Here is a 17,452-nt window from a genome sequence, read left to right on the forward strand (position 1 = left end):
TCAGATAAATTACTGTGAATATGACATTTTTATATTTCGAACTTAAGCAGGGGAAACTTTAAAATATCAGATAATCGAAGTCTATGCAAACAGTTGTAAACTGTAGAAAAGGGGAAAGTGTTACCTATGCGTTTTCACAAGTCGAGGCGCAGAATTCAATCATGAAATTAAGTACTTAGTTTGCCGTTTAGTGCCACTAGTGGTCGTATTTGGCCATTTCCAAATATTGACCTATTAGAACCACGGATTTAAAAGACTATGATTTCTTTTAAATGTTACAAGTTAAATTCCAACTGCACAGTTAAATCGAAATTATAATAGCCTATTTTCAACTATAGCTATTCCGGTAGAATCTGTTTGAAACACCATTTTTGACTAGACTTAATTCTGGATAACTGGAAGAAATTCAGCAAATTTTTGCCAGTTTAACTATTTTTTGAACTTTTTTGTCATAGGACAGCTTTCTTGACTTCTGATTTTCTCCAAAATGACTAAACTGATTTTGACGAAATCTCATGCAGAAGCGTTTGAGTAGCTGTAGTATTAAACTTTTCAAAAAAATATTTTTGGATTTTTTTTTAAATACCTACATATTTAATTTTTTTTTTTAATTTATTTTATGGAAACGGTCCTATGAATTATTTTTAACATGTTTTTTTTTTTAATTTTGATTTTTTTTTTGACGTGATAACGTCTTATAAATCGATGAACCATGGCAGCCACCACAAAAAAGTGACGCCATTTTCTAGCGTTACACTCTCGCACTTTCGCAGTGCGGCAAAAAATTTAAATTAAAAATTAACTATTAGAGATACAAAAATCTTCTAAAGCTTATTTGAAAGATAATAATCTAAAGCCTAATCCAAATGAAGGATTTTTAAAAATTCCGTCATTTAATAGGGTAAACAGGGGTAAAACGGAAAGATGAAATTTGGGCTAAAATCTAAACGTGTGGTTGTAGAGAGTTGATTCTTTTTGTTATAGATAGAGGAGACTGATTTAAGGATAACTGCATTTAAGAAAAAATTCTAATAAAAAAATTCTGGAACTCCGCTATAACGTTTTGTTTGAACGTTGATCAGGTGTTGTGGGTATGACAAAATGTTGATTATGGGTAGGGGAAATTATTTTTGACAATTCTAAAGGTGCCAGGTGAAAGATGAAGGAAAAAAATTAGGCGTCTCATACGGATTTTTTCCAACACTCTGCGTTTCGAAATATGAATTTTTGAAAAATACATACTTTTTTAGGGGTATTTTTGTGTAGTTTTTGATTATTAGCTTTTTTTGGAGCGTTCAAAAATCTCAAGTTATATGGGACATGTAGGGCATATACATATGTGCCAAAAATTGGAATCGTTAAAAGAGTTTTGACTGAATACGGAGAAAAATAAATTAAAAAAAAACAGGTTTTTTGGCCGTTTTTAACCGATTTTCATCGTTTTTTATTTTTACCTTTTTTTCTTTAATGGATAGAGGAATATTATATATGGAGTAATGATAGACCATGATTACGACTACATGTGTGTGAAATTTCAATCATTTTCGTAAACACAATTTTGAGATAACGGTAAAATAAAATTTTAGAATTCAACAGGTTATAACTTTTTACCAAGAGCAGATAGACATTTGATTAAACATTTATGATCATCCTGATACAATTACCTTTCAATTGGTATATCACACATAACGCTAGACTAACTACAAGCCACACAATGTTAAATCAAGAAACTTGCGAAAAACATCATACCACCAGTGGAGATCTGTTGCGCCATGAACAGCCACCAGTGTGGAAGGTACCGTAATCTCAGTCTGGAAATTCCACATGGTTGACTTTAAAAAATTCTAACTTCTCTTGTAGGCACCCGAGTCGAACTTTATGTACGAATTTTGATCTCAAACTGCTTAATAGAATCTATTTAAGTAGTTTTCATCTTAAAATAAACCTAAATATGAACTTTGTATACTTACTATACTCAGTATCTTCTTAGAAACCTTGACGACATATATTTAACGGCTTTTAAAACTGAAAAGACTTGTTTAATCCTTAATATTCTATTTGTGTCTAGAATTTTTAGACCTTACTATGTACTTAAAAAGCTCTTAAAGCTCGGTAGATACCACTTACACTTTTGAAGCTAGTTTGAGACTATTAAAACACCAAACACTTTTTAAGTACTAAATGTTCTTCTTAAAATGTGTACTTTTCAAACTCTTAAGACTATTAAAACTCAAAATTTTAGCTATGTCCTAAAAATACAAGTTCAGACATGCAACAAACTTGACCATTGTCTCGTGCACTTGTGACTTTAAAGTGCATTCGAAATAGGTAATTCGGCGAGTACGGTCGGTATCGGCTATTTTTTTTTTTTTTTTGATTGAGTGAAAAAAACCACGGTGAAATAAAATGCAAAGAAAAAAGTGGAAGTGAAATTTGAAATGTAGAAGTGAAGTGAAATGAAGTGAATGAAAATAAAAATTATATTTTAGTAAAAAAAAATAAAGTAAGTAAAGAACGAGTGTGCCTACTTAATAAGGCGGCCAGATTTTTCTTATACCTTCGTTAAATAAATTGTTAAAATATTGAAAAATTCCGGGATTCTAATATAATGGCTCTAAAACAAGTAAAAAAAAAAACAAAAAAAGTCGTTTTCATAATTACGTCCGTCGGTGTGTTTGTCAGTTTGTAAGTTCGTTGCGTGTCGGTGCGTCCATATGTACATGAAAAACAGCCATAACGGGTGGACGGATTTTCTTCAAATTTGGTACGAATGATTTTGTTTTTGTTTGGTTCGGTTCTAATGATTGTGATTTAATTTAGTAAAGGTTATGCTGGCGGTAAATTTAAAAAAACTTGGGTTCTTCTTAGTTTTTCTCAAAAAATACGGATAGCAGAAATATAGTATTTTTGTAAAAATAAAAAAAACGTCACTGAGGTCGGCTCTTATCCATATTGTTAAAAGAATTTTGTTTAAAAAAAAGTAGAGAAATGATTTATGTAGGTAACTTATTAAAATTTTACATTTGAATGGTTAACTAATATACGTATTTTGATCTACAAGAAGTGTGACCCAGTCATGCATTTTATTTGTTTTTACATGACTGGACTTGTTGGTAAATTTATTTAAGAAACATCTTTCTGTTTTTTTAATCAAATTTAAAGCTCACTGAAGTTTTGAACTGAATTTGTAGAAATTTCATTTTTTTTTATGAAAAACTAATAAAAACAAATTTAGTAAGCAATTTTAAATTTTCGTATGTTTCCATACTTGCAGTCAGGCTTGCTGTTTTCCGTCAATTCCATTATAATCTTTGCAAAACAACAACTACTTGATAGTAACAAATGGACTAAATCATATCTTCAGATTTTCATGATATCTAATATACATTTTTTATATTCATTTTTGAACATTATTTATATTTAAATTAGAATTTGTGTGACCTAGTAAGAATTTATAGACCCTAGAAAGAAAAGAAGGGCCTATCGAATTTTTGAAAATATGTAGAATATATAGGACTTAATGAGTTTTTGTAGAATATTGAGGTTTTAAAAAGGATTTAATCATATTTTTTTTGGTCCTAAGTAACTACCCAAAATGGGATTTTTTCCGATAACCGACTATTTGAGGTCTTAAGTAGAGGTTATTTCCTTTAGAAATTTAGTGATATTTATGACCTATTGAATCTAAACAAAGAATATTTGGGTTTTAAATAGGATTTAAATAGTGCCAAATGTTCGACTCGGGCATCTTTGATCATTTGAGATTGATCATTTGAAAGGTGAAACAATAAGCTTTTACATGGTATAAAATTTTTTATAGGTTGTTAGGAAAAAAATTAATTTAATAGCATGAGAAAATAAAAATAAATGTTTTTTGATGAAATTTCATCGAGTTTAAAAAATTCTAGCTCTTTTTGTAGAAGTCTCATAGACTTGATCTATATATATATTTTTAGCTAAGACAATAAGCTTTCAGATGGTGTAAAAAATTTTATATTTTATATTTTGTTAAAAAAAATGGATTTAATAGCGTGAGAAGATAAATTTACATGTTTTCTTTGCTTTTTTTGATGAAAATGATTGTTTTAAATAAATTATTTTAATACTTTTTGCTCATTGTAAAAAATTAAAAATGGTTTTATTATTTAGAAGAAATATTTGGCTTTTTGATGGTATAATTTTTTTTGTGAGCTTTTAAAATTAAAAAAAAATTAATATAATGAGAAAAGAAAAAAGGTATTTTTTTTAGCTTTTTCTTGTAAATTATGATTGTTTGAAATAAATAAATCCTTCAAATGGCTCATTTTAAAAGCACACAACCTGTTTTCTTACGACGTTATCACGTAAAATAATCGTCCGTAAACCGGCTTTACAGACAACCTCTTTTTTATAAAAAATTAATTCTATATATTCTTTGTTGTAGAATTAGTCAAATGCCATTCTACGTTTGGGGGTTTAAGGAGATGTTTTTGCAATTTTTTTTATAGTTCTACTCCATTCAAAACATTGTCGGTGTTATAAAAATCCTCAAAAAGAAGGAGAAGAATTTCGGTTAAACTAACTTTAAAATCAAATTCAATATAAAATTTGTAAGCCAATAATTAAGTTGCCTCTAAAATATTTAACTGTCCTCATTAAATATGAAACAAAAAAACTTCCTACCTACCTACTATAAATAAATTTAGGTAAGCAAGAAATAAAATATATTTTTTTTTATTCATCTCACATCTCATTAAGACATGTTGGTATTTAAAAAACAAAACTCTATAGTGCCTTTAATATAATTTATAATAAAACCGAAAAACAAACAAAACAAGATCACAATCTATCAAAAGTCTGTCAAATTACCAAACTGCCGCCTCTTGTTAGCTGTCAATGTTAAATCACATTTCATCCTAATTCTACGAAAAATATGTATTCTTCTCTCACACTCATTCCTTTTCGAATAGTGTTTTTATGTTATTTTTATTTGATTTTACGATTCAAACCAACAAAAAAAAAAAAAAAAACATTCATCAGAACAAAAAAAAAATAAAAATAAAACCTGAGATACATTTCTTAATTATGGCGCGAAAATTTTTGATATCAAATATCATCAATCTATTCCAAACAAGGTACAAACATAATAATGAATGACCATTAGATACGTATTATGACCACCATGATTTAGAAATGGAATTAACAAAAAAAAAAAAAACCGGTCAATTCCAAATTAGAATCTTAAAAAATAGTAGTTAACCCTTTTTCTTCTATTCTTGAGAAGATTAAAAAGATTACCTAAAGAAACAAAAATAGTAAAAAAGGCAAATTCAGTTTGGTCAATCAATAATTCGGATCTTTCTTTCATGTGTGTTATTTGTGTATATGCACATATTAACAAGATTACCATTATAAATGTCATAATCATAAACATTCGAATACCAGCTGCCGCCACCAACTGAGAATGAAAAAAAAAAAAGTTCTCAAAATTTTCATCACCCATGTTAAGGTTATTCATGGGATTTTATTAACGGCTTATTTAGCTCATCTAATGTTCATAATTTAATAGACTTTTGGATGCATCTTTCCCATGCATATCTTTCATAAGTTCATCAAATATATAAAATCCCATTTAAACCCACTCATAATAACTAAATAAAATTTAAATGTACAGTGGGTCAGATTTTGTTCTTTGCAAGAAATTATTCACAAGTTTAAAAATGTCAAAGTTTTAATTAAACTATTTTTTAATCCAATAAACCTAAAGACTATTAAAAGGTAATAGAACATATTTTAACCTTTTTGTTTAAAGTCTAAAACTTCTGGCAGTAAGAAATAATTCCACTACTTGTTATTTTATTTTATTTTATTTTTTTTTTATTTTATTTTATTTTATTTTATTTTATTTTATTTTATTTTATTTTATTTTATTTTATTTTATTTTATTGTATTTTATTTTATTTTATTCTATTTTATTTTATTTTATTTTATTTTATTTTATTTTATTTTATTTTATTTTATTTTATTTTATTTTATTTTATTTTATTTTATTTTATTTTATTTTATTTTATTTTATTTTATTTTATTTTATTTTATTTTATTTTATTTCATTTTATTTTATTTGATTTGATTTGATTTTATTTTATTTTATTTTATTTTATTTTATTTTATTTTATTTTATTTTATTGTATTTTATTTTATTTTATTCTATTTTATTTTATTTTATTTTATTTTATTTTATTTTATTTTATTTTATTTTATTTTATTTTATTTGATTTGATTTTATTTTATTTTATTTTATTTTATTTTATTTTATTTTATTTTATTTTATTTTATTTTATTTTATTTTGTTTTGTTTTATTTTATTTTATTTTATTTTATTTTATTTTATTTTATTTTATTTTATTTTATTTTATTTTATTTTATTTTATTTTATTTTATTTTATTTTATTTTATTTTATTCTATTTTATTTTATTTTATTTTATTTTATTTTATTTTATTTTATTTTATTTTATTTTATTTTATTGATTTTTTTCAGCGAAATAAAACCAATGAAGTCTGGCAACCATAACACAATTTTTCGACAAGATTCTCTTCTTTTCAGCTATAACTTTTACCAACTGTATAAAATCAAGGTTTCTCCTGGGGACAATATTCACACGGGGAGCAATTATCCGGGTTCACTGAATATTTAAATCAGAAATTTCTCTACAAAAAATAAGAGTACAAAAAAAAAATCAATGCCCCCCAAAATTTGATGCGCTTGTCTTTTCATCTCAAGAGCTATTTGGCGAAAGTAGGGATATATCTATCTGTCTCTATGGTTTCTGATGTATCTAATGGTTTGGTTCGTTGAGTTTTATATTTTATACCAAAGAGATATAAAATGAAAATTCATACACACACACACACAAACAAATACCTATACATTTAAGATTATAAACCCTTTAACACAAGAAGAACCCTCTGAAATAATTCCCATACCGTTGCCGAGCACGAGCCGTAAACGAACGTCTATTTCGAAAAAGAAAAGGGTGATGCTATATGCGGTACAATAAATGCGGGGGAGGGGTGTTTAAAGAAGGTAACCCCTGTTAGATACACTTCATTACCCGAGTTTAATGTTTTCATTTCGGTTGATTTTTGATATCTTTTCTAACTGAGTTTTCTACACACAACCAAAAAAAAAAGGGGGTAAACTAGATAATTTTCGTGTTTCTCTGTGAATAATAAAACAAAACCAAGAAAGAAAAATTTGTTTGTAATTTTTGTGTTTTTTCCTTGTGTGTGTGTGTCGAGAAAATGAAAAATCTATTCATTTGTAAAAACCAACCATTATACAGATACACACCGAACGACCGACGATACCACCCTTAAAAATTTTAGCAACTATATGTACCTAATATGCAGCTCAAGCTCAAGCACCACGCACTAATTCCTTTAACAACGTTCTTATTTGTCTGGTGTGGATGCTACATTTATAAAATTTATAGAGCGGTGTGTTGTTGGCATAGGGTTTATTGCATAATCATCCCTTTTATTTTTATTTTGCATAATTATGCATACAAAAGTATTTTAAGTGAATGTAGTTATTTTGAGCAGATTTAAACGACACACTTTCTATCTGTTTTTTGTATTTTAAAATCTATTTATCTAACACCCTCGTTCGACTTTTCAATATGTTGTGTTTGCGCGGTTGATCATTTTGGTAACAAAATTAAAATACCTACCCTTTAGTCGGAAAAAAGCCTAAAAGCTAGACTAGATTCGGTTCAGTAATTATTTTAAACCAAACTTTAATTTACATATTTGATGATTTGGATGGGAAATTTGGAAAGCATATGAGCTTAATTTAATTTAAAAAAAATTATAAGGGTTGAATTTCAGATAAAAAAAAAAAATAATCGACACGAATTATGTACCTAATTGTTGACCGGTTAACATTCATACAGAGGTCAAACACCTCCCCCTTCTTCTCCGAAAAATTGTGATGAATTATTTCTGTCTAATAGTCTTCCAAGCAGTCAAATTGAAGGAACTAATTTGAAGCTAAGATTTAAATATTGCCTTTTTAAGAAATTGCTCTTTTTCCTTATTTCCTAAAAATCGTTATTTTCTGAATCTACATTTTTTTGCTCACAAGCACAGTTGGTCTAAGTTTCTGCATCATTTTTGGAAAATTTTCAGCTTGAGAAACTATAGAAAAATGATATTAAAAATATTCAAATGGCTCAAAAGCTATTGGCAGTTTAAGGAATGTTATTTAAACGGAAAAGTTTAAAAAACTTGCTTCTTTTTTAGCCGCTTGTTGTATTTTAAAATAATTCAAAAAATATTTAAAAAAAATTTTTACCACTAAAAAACAAGGCTTTCTGAATAATAAAATGGGTCAGTTCCATTTGAAGATTTTGCTGCAGAACTTAGGGAAGCTCTTCTGAGGAAGAAGTTACAGAATTTTTTTCATATTGGAATTGGTTAGGGACATTTTATGTAGTACATACATATTAAATCATAAAAAAATAAAGTGCACGACTGGGTAGCACGTACTTGCTTTTATGGTAGGTCTTAAAGAGTAGGCCTTATCTTAAAGAAAATTATTATTTTATTATATTAAAGCATTTTCAATAATGTAACAAAAATGTCCACATAATGAATGAACAGGAAAGAAAAATTGAAAATCGTTAGGGCATTTTAAAAAAATTTTTTTTTTTTATAGGTAGGTACTATACAAATTTTTAAACATTAAAAAAAAGATGGTATGCCATTTTGAAGAAATAATTTATTAACACTTAAAAAAAAAAAATTTCTAAATTTTGTTAAATTTTGAGAGAGGTAAAAAGGATTTCAAGAAGATAAATAGACTCAGTAATAAAAGGTAAAAAAAAAATACACACAGAGGCGGCGGAAGGGGTGTGCGGAGTGTGTCCCCGCACACGGCCCCGCGGGCGCCAAATGAAAATGTCTCGGTAATAATAAAATCCGAAAAACCATGTCTCTTTTCTTTATTTATAATAATCAAACAAAAATAAATAATTGAAATTGGCTTGTTTCCACTCGATAGAAAAAGAAAATTAAACAATTTAAGATTATTTTCTAACTTTTTTTTTCTAAAGTGAAGCACATATTTAGTTTGCACCTTGAATTATCTAAAATGTTTGCTCTAAGATTCCCAATTTAATTTAAAACATAATGAAATGTATACATTTTTTCTTACAAAATCTCAGTGATAAAAACTTTTTTCTCTTTTTTTTACTTTTCAATTTTGTAAATTTGGATGAAATAATTTTTTGTATAGAGCTTGAGAATGGGTAAACTTTATTTCCTGTAAAAAAATTGTTTTCTCGCTAACGCTCGCAATTTATATAGACTGATTTTTCACACTTTGTACCAATTTAAACTTAGGACTTAGAACTTTTCTGGGGTCGAACTACTGCATACATTCGTTAACGTATGGTTGCTATGTGTCCCTTTCTTTTTCTGCTGATTAAATAGGGAGAGCAATAGTCAAAAAGTTAACGTATGATTGTAATCGTGTGCGGTGATTCGACCCCTGTTTTCCGTCGCCAATTTGTTGATCTCCTGAAAAATGATTAAAAAGGACAATCTTATTAAGTGGAATTTTTGAATTTTCGCTTTTCGAAATCCCGTATTCGAACACATTTTGCGGAATCATTGATGTTTCAAAATACGGAGGGATTCACAATCCGCCAAACTTTTCCCGTTTTAAATGAACAATTTTGCTCAATAGTGAGGCGGCTTAGTATTGAAAAAGAGTTCAATCGTGCACTTTGTGATAAAAGCATGAAATTAACATCGTTGGTAATACTCAATATAAGTGTTATTTTGAGATATTGGGCCACCTTGTATTCCATCCGGGAGGGTAGATACAAGACTTTTTCTGTGTTGCACTTGCTTTATTGCATATCATAATATAAGTAATAAAACATTTTTATTGGTATGATACATGATTTCGAGGTATTTGTTAACGCCCGATCAAATAAAATTAGAACCAAAATGTCTTGGCCATCATGTAAAAAGTTATTGGACTCTTTATGAATTGTCTTTTACTCAAAGAGCTAGAGTCAGAATATTACCAAGTACTCCTTGAATAAAGTGGTAGGTTGATAAAATTTTGTGTGGACGTTTCATATACCATAGAAAAAAATAATAAAATATGTCCATCAAAAAATTTCAGCTCAAAGGGTGTTTTTTTTGGCGAGAAAGAACACTTTTGAAATGGTACCATTGCACCACATTGAAAATTTTTTGCATTTTTTTAACCGCATATATATTTTATACATCGTATAAGAATCAAAAATAATCAAAAAATGAATTATATAGGTATACCATGGAATATTGAATTTTCATGAAAAACTTAGGCCCATTTGCTCATACGGATCATAAATTTAAATCATAGCTAGGTCGAACATAGCTCTTAAAGAATACTTAGTTTATTCCAAGTTGCTAAAAAATATTTATGTTCAACCTATCAATGATTTACTTTCATGCGAGAAATCCCTGAGATTTTCAATTCAAATGTCAAATAATGTCAAATTAATTTTAAATTAAATTATTTTTCATGTGTTTTGAATTTTTCTTTTATTAAATATAATAATTTGGTTAAATGTTGAAGTGCGTGGTAAAGGTTCTTCAAGTTTTTTTTTGGAAAAAAGATCAATATAACAAAATAATAAAAATTTGTGTTTGACGCAAGACAAAAAATAAATCTGTCACATAAAGCTTAAGGAATGAAATAGGTTGGAAGAAATGTCAAAACTATGAGCTCCAAAAACAACCTGAAAAAAGTTTGCATTATATGGAAATTTAATATGGAAAATATGTTTGGATGTAAGTTAAACTTAATTTTAAATAATCTATATAGCGCTATTTTAGACCCAATGGCATTTTCAACACATGTTCCCTATTAATTTCTTAATAAAATTTGCTTAGGTAGAACATAAACTGCTTATGTTCTACTATTTCTTCCCCCTAAGTTATGTTTAACTTAGAGGAATTTATGACACAGTTCGAAGTTCGTGCAAACCGCTATGCAGAACTTAGAGCTTTGTGTTTCACTTTAATATTTAAGTTTCGTTTCAGCAAATGGGCCTTAGAGAGCTTCCTTATGTTTTTATTGAATTTTCATACAAATTAATATTTTGAAGGAGTGAGGTGCAAAAGTAAAAGTATGAAAAATAATTGTGCAGTTTGTGATAAAAAAGATCAAATTAATAGGATTGTTAGTACAATATGTAACCATCATTTTAAGTGTTTAAATAAAATATAATAAACAGTTACACAATTATTTTATATAAATATTTATTTATTTTAAGTTTTAATTTTAAAAATTTACAACTCTTTATATTTTTTGTGACGACGACGCGTTTCGGAGCTGCTACTCCATCATCAGGTCGAATACTTTTTCATATTCGACCTGATGATGGAGTAGCAGCTTGCTTTAAGGTTAGAAGCGATGGAAGTGCGTTTTTGGTATGTTGGTCGACAGTTAAGGAATTAGCATTAAAATACAAAACGGTGTTTTGGAAAAAGCTTGATAGATTGTTAACAACGACCCAAAGTATATGCAAAACTACGAATAATTCAGGAAAAAGTCTCATCTAATACCCTGCGCCCCGTTGAACTTATGGAGTAAAAAGGCAAATTTAATCTCGAATTAAAGCTAATAATGTCTACTTTTGAAAACCAGAGGTCTTTCAAGTCAGAAATTGGAACTTAGGTCATGCAGCCTGTTTAAAGTTAGGAGCTTTTTTCACTTCTAACGTTCCCACAGGCTTGAGGGTGAAATGCCAAGCTTCGATCCGGCAGACCTCTCAATTTTAAAAGAAGATGTTATAACCTTTATTTTGACATCACTGAGTCATTAATTCCTATTTAATAACATTTGCATAACACCTTTTATCTAATTTTTCCTTGTATTGTAATGATTTTAAAAATACTTTGTATGGATAAAAAAAATTCGTTGAAGAACGAATTAATTTTTTTTCTGATATCTACATACGTATATTTTACAAATCTTATTTATATAAAAAGTTTAAACAATTAAAGCAATTTGAAATTTAAGAACAAGTTCGTGAGATCGAGTCGTGCATTTTGTTTTTCATCTACATTGAAATAAAACACCTATAAGTTTATTATAACAATTTAATTTAACTTGGACGGAATATTTGATCCTTTTTTCAAAATGATAGTCCAAAATCATTTTCCTAGGGGCCCCGCAAATTTACTCTCGCACACGCCTCATTTTGGTGTAGCGCAGCCCCTGAATACACATTACTTAAATATCACGAATTTTGAGTTATTATTGCAGAAATTATTGGAATAAAGTAATCTTTAATTATTTCTAAATTTTAAAATTTGACGGAGAAATAGAATTGTTTTGGAAACTAATTTTTTACATACAAAAACGATAATAATAGATCGATTTTTTTGAGTTATGACAGTGTTCAAGTACATGAGCGATATAGTTTTAATTGCTATAAATAAGAAAAATTTGGTCCTAGAACAAATCGAATTATTTTTTTTTTTATTTTTAATAAAACAACAAGTAGATACTTGAGCATGCTATTAATTTTTTCTTTTTCGATTTATTGATTTTTTTATAAAGAAGCGTGGAATAATTTAATTAAAAAAAAAAAAAATATTAAATGTAAAAACTTAATTTAACAATTCAGTTTTTTAAGAACTCCGTACTCAGTTCATTGATGTAAAAAAGAAAAGTAGTAGAGTAAGTATTAAATTAAAAAAAAAATCATGTGTGCAATTCACACGTGGTTGAAGTTAAACCTTAAAAATCATTTTAAAAAAATCGAAAAAATATAACTTTTTTTTTATTCCATCACTTTTTTTTTATAAGACAACCTATAATAAATTTTATACCATCTGAAAGCTTATTGTTTCAGCTCAAAATAGTAATATCGACCATGTCTTTTCAATATTTTTTTAACCCAATTAGTTTTCATAAAAAAAGCAAAACAATCAATCTCTTTTCTCTTCTAATGCCATTAAATCCATTTTTTAAAAGACTACATATAATAAATTTGATATTATTATTATTTCACCTTTTATATGACGCTTCAATCATATTTCTACCATGCCTACAAAAAAAGTAAGAATTTTTTAAAGCCAACCATATCGAAATTTCAAACTGAGATTACGGAACTTCCTCTACTGTTGGCTGGTCATCGGCAACAAAGGTGTTTTAAGGTATTTTTCAAGTTTTTCAATTAAAGATTATATAACTTGTAGAGCACGTACCGTTATGTGTGATATATTAAATGAAAGGTAATATTATCAGCATGCGTATTAAATTTAAATAAATTTGTTATGTGCTCTAGATCAAAAGATATAACTTGTTTAGAAAAAGAACATCTTTTCATCGTTATCTCAGAATTTTGAATATAAAATTAATTGAAATTTTGCACAATCATAATTTATTTAATTACCTATCTACTGTATAAATTTCATTCATCTATCTATTAAAACAAAAAAAGTTATGATCAATTGATTTTTCGTATCGCTTTTTCGTTTCATCTTGTTTCAAATCACTACGATACTAAAGAAGTTTTCACTTCAAAAACTTCTTACTTTCCTTGTTAAGCATTTTCCTCTGTTCACTACAAAAGAGTACCTATCTACCTAGCTTAATAAAATTAATAGAAGTTCAATTGATTCTGGAATAAGGCCAAAATATCTTCCTCTAAGGTACGAAAGTAAGTTTATCAGTTAGATACTGTTTAACCCTTCTAAGACGCATAATTTTGATCGATCCATTAAAATTTTTTCTTGATTCAGCTTTTCTCGACTTAAAAATAAAAAGTAGTGAACTAGTAATCTCCCCTGAGACACTCCATTAAATTGTGTTCCAATCAAAACCATTCAAAATTCACAATCAAAGATATTATAAATGATTAATAAATCATATTCAAACCTTTTTATCAATAAAAAATCCTCTGGCAGCTACTAAAATGTGATATTACTCCATAATAATCCGTTACAATTTGCATCTGCTGGTGATAATAAATTGAAATTGATGATGAAGAAATAAACACCAAACACTAAATATTTTTTTTTTAATTTTAATCCAAAAATGCTTTAAATTGTATTCACAATAATAAACTTTTTTTTCTTGTTTTCACAAAAAATTCACAATAATTGATTTCACCATTCAAAGAAAGAAAAAACAATAAATAAATAATTTCTTATTCACTTTCCTTATCGCAGGACATCGATTTGCTTTTAAAACTTCACATTTTCACTCGCATATCTCTCTTCTTTTTCGATAAAATACAAAATTCTTTTTGAATTAATTTCACTTTGTATTTTTTTTTGTATTCTTTTTGTATTTTTATTTTAACCCGATTCAGAAGAGTTAAAATAAATTTTCGTCGTTAATTTATCACTTCCAATAACAAGGACAATATTCGTCGATTTGGTGATTCGATAAGATTCACAATAATAATAATGAGGGAGGCAAACAAACAAACCCAAAACAAAAAAGAAACCAACCGAGTTCGAAATAATCGTTAAATATATAAACGATTTATGTGAATGTGAATTATAAATTGTGAGTAAAAAAAAAGAATTGGGGGAAACTATTGAATGGAGTTCATCATCGTTTTACAAAAAAGGAAATAACAATTTCTAATAACAACCTTTTTTTTTGTTTTCTAAATTCCTTTTTTTTACAAAAGAAGAATGCATATAAAAATAAGGAACCAATTTAATTTAGTATCCCGTGATAGAGAGATATTATGGGTGTATATAAAGGAGATATAGATACTTTCTGTGTATCTATCTATATTCTATTCCTTGTGTGAGATATTATTGTTCCTTTGCACGCGATACGCTCTTGTAGCGACACAGGCCCGACACCGAATAGAATTCACAATAAACTGATTCCATGTACTTTGCGCCATCGAACATCAACCCAACAAGAAACAGAGCGAGTAGCGAGAGTATGGATCGTGTTGTTGTTGTTGTTGTTGATGCGCGCTAGCTCAGCGGGGGCGGCAGACCAGACAAGACACTCTTGGAAAATTGTGTTACCGGCCTGGGAATGAGAAAGAGCAAATTCCAGTAGCGCTAGCGTTTCGCTATCAAACAATAACAAATTGAGCACTCAAAATTTTGAGAGACTTGTTTGCAACTTCTCTGCTGGTTCTCAACTTTACTGGACATGGACAGCATCAATGCAACCGGAATATTTTGTTTGAGGGTTGTTTATGTTCGGAGAGAGCTATTGTTTATGTGCACTTTAGAGCACTTTTATGGAAAGGAGTTTGTCCACATCTCTTTTGGAAGTGGATTGTATTTTGTTATTGGAATATTTTCATGGAAATATTGGAAAAGATCCAATTGGAATGAGAGTTTATTTTTGTAAACAAACTGAAATTGAGTTGATAATGGAATTGTTGTTAACTGTAAAATGTTCGAACAAAACATGTTTGATGATGGCGGAATTTTGATGATAAACAGAAACACAATTTTTGTTTTGATTGGAATTGGAATGGATGAAGATTGATGGTCAGACGCAGATGTTAGATGAGATGAAATCATAATATAATATTTGAATATTTTTGAGATGAACTAGGTCTTTGAAAAATTCAGTAATAATGAAGTTTGAATTTTTTTTTTCTCAAACTGCTGAAAAGAAAATGGTTTATTTTTATTAATTTCTATGATACCTAGGTATTGTCTATTGTGAATTAATTACATTGCATTACATAGGTACCTAATCCTTTTTTGGAAAAGAATTTTTTGACAGATGAGAAATAATTATGGTATAGTGATTAACAACTTACAAGTAAGAAATTTGTGATACAAAAAGATGAAGAGACTATCAGACAGTGCCATTATGTGGCTCCGCGAAATTAGGCCCCAGGAAATTAGGCGCCAATAAAAAAATGAAATAAGGCCCCAAAAAAATACACACAAAACAACAACAACAACGAAATTTCTCAATTTTTGGGGGTGTTATTTCATTTTTTGGGGCCTTGTTTCATTTTTCTTTTGGGGCATAATTTCATTACGAAATAAGGCCCCCATGAAATTAGAGCCCAACTGCCCAACACTTATTTTGTGGCTTACTTTCATTTTATTTTAAAAACAATTTGGGGCTTTATTTCATTTTTCATAATTTACATAAATATGCTATATACTAAATTATCTTTCAAAAAAACTGTTGTAAAATTCCGCTTATCAAGGACCCAGAATTGGCAAAGTACCGCAAATTGTGGACTCTCTGTTGGTTTGCAGCAATATCTTTACATTGAAAAGCATTAGTAAGTAACAGAAAAGCTGAAAAAATCATGCGAGTTTTTCAACTATTCTGTTACTTTCTAATGCCTTTTAATGTAAACATCGTGCAGTAAACCATCAGGGATCATTGAAAAAAGCATTAATAAGTAACAGAATAACCGAAAAAAAAAAACACAACAACAGTTTGAAACATCCTTGAGGAACAATAATTCTAAAAGTTCCGTCCTTAAATATGATTCTGTTGGTTTGGGGTGATATTTCATTACCAAAAATAAATTAACTATGAAAAAGAAAAATTAGGGTCTTATTCATTTTTCTAAAAAAGTTCAAAACAAGTTGGGACTTTATTTCATTTATTTTTGGAGCATTTTTTCATTTCGATGGGGCCTTGTTTCATTGGGGCATATTTTCATTATGAAAAAAATACGGAGATAACGGTAAAAAGATGTTCTTTTCCAACAAACGTTATATCTTTTGATCTAGTGCATATACAAATTTGATTTAACTTTAATACGCATGCTGATAACATAACCTTTTATTTGATATATCACACATGACAGTACGTGCGCTACAAGTTACACAATCTTAAATTGAAAAAAAAAAAAAATTAAAAATACCTCAAAACACCTGTGGAGATCTGTTGGCGATGACCAGCTACCAGTGTAGGAAGTACTGTAATCTCAGTCTGGAAATTCGACATGGTTGACTTTAAAAAATTCTAACTTCTCTTGTAGACATCTTTGAAATAAGATTTATACATCATTATACAAGGTGAAACAATAAGCTTTTACATGGTATAAAATTTTGTATAGGTTGTCAAACAAAAAAATTGAATTAATAGCATGAGAAAATAAAAATAAATGTTTTTTTGCTTTTTTTGATGAAATTATATCGAGTTTAAACAATTCTAGCTCTTTTTGTAGATGCCTCATAGACTTGATCGATATATATATTTTGAGCTTGGACAATAAGCTTTCAGCTGGTATAAAAAATTTGTAGTTTTTTTATATTTTTTTTTTTTCAAGAAAAATGATTTTTTAAGGTTTCACTTCTACCAAGAGTGAATTGCACACATGATTTTTTTTTTTTTTTTGAGTTAACCTGACTTCGGAATGAATTCAGCATTTTTGTTAGCAGGTCTATAGCAAAGTATTTGCAAAAAGGTGAGCATTTGGCTAGGCGGCAAAAATTTGG

At 28.1% G+C, this 17,452-nt stretch overlaps 1 protein-coding gene across 1 annotated transcript in view; it reads right to left on the reverse strand.

The window, feature by feature from the left end:
* Window positions 1-14,675, reverse strand: part of LOC129906024 (roundabout homolog 2) — a 323,929-nt gene extending 309,254 nt beyond the window's left edge. Inside the window, exon 1 of the mRNA XM_055981648.1 lies at window positions 13,929-14,675. The gene's annotated coding sequence lies outside the window, so the exon portion shown is untranslated. The remainder of the gene's footprint in view (window positions 1-13,928) is intronic.
* Between the last annotated feature and the right edge of the window lie 2,777 nt (window positions 14,676-17,452).

This window comes from Episyrphus balteatus, chromosome 1 (assembly GCF_945859705.1).
Source record: "Episyrphus balteatus chromosome 1, idEpiBalt1.1, whole genome shotgun sequence".
NCBI classification, from domain to species: Eukaryota; Metazoa; Arthropoda; class Insecta; order Diptera; family Syrphidae; genus Episyrphus; species Episyrphus balteatus.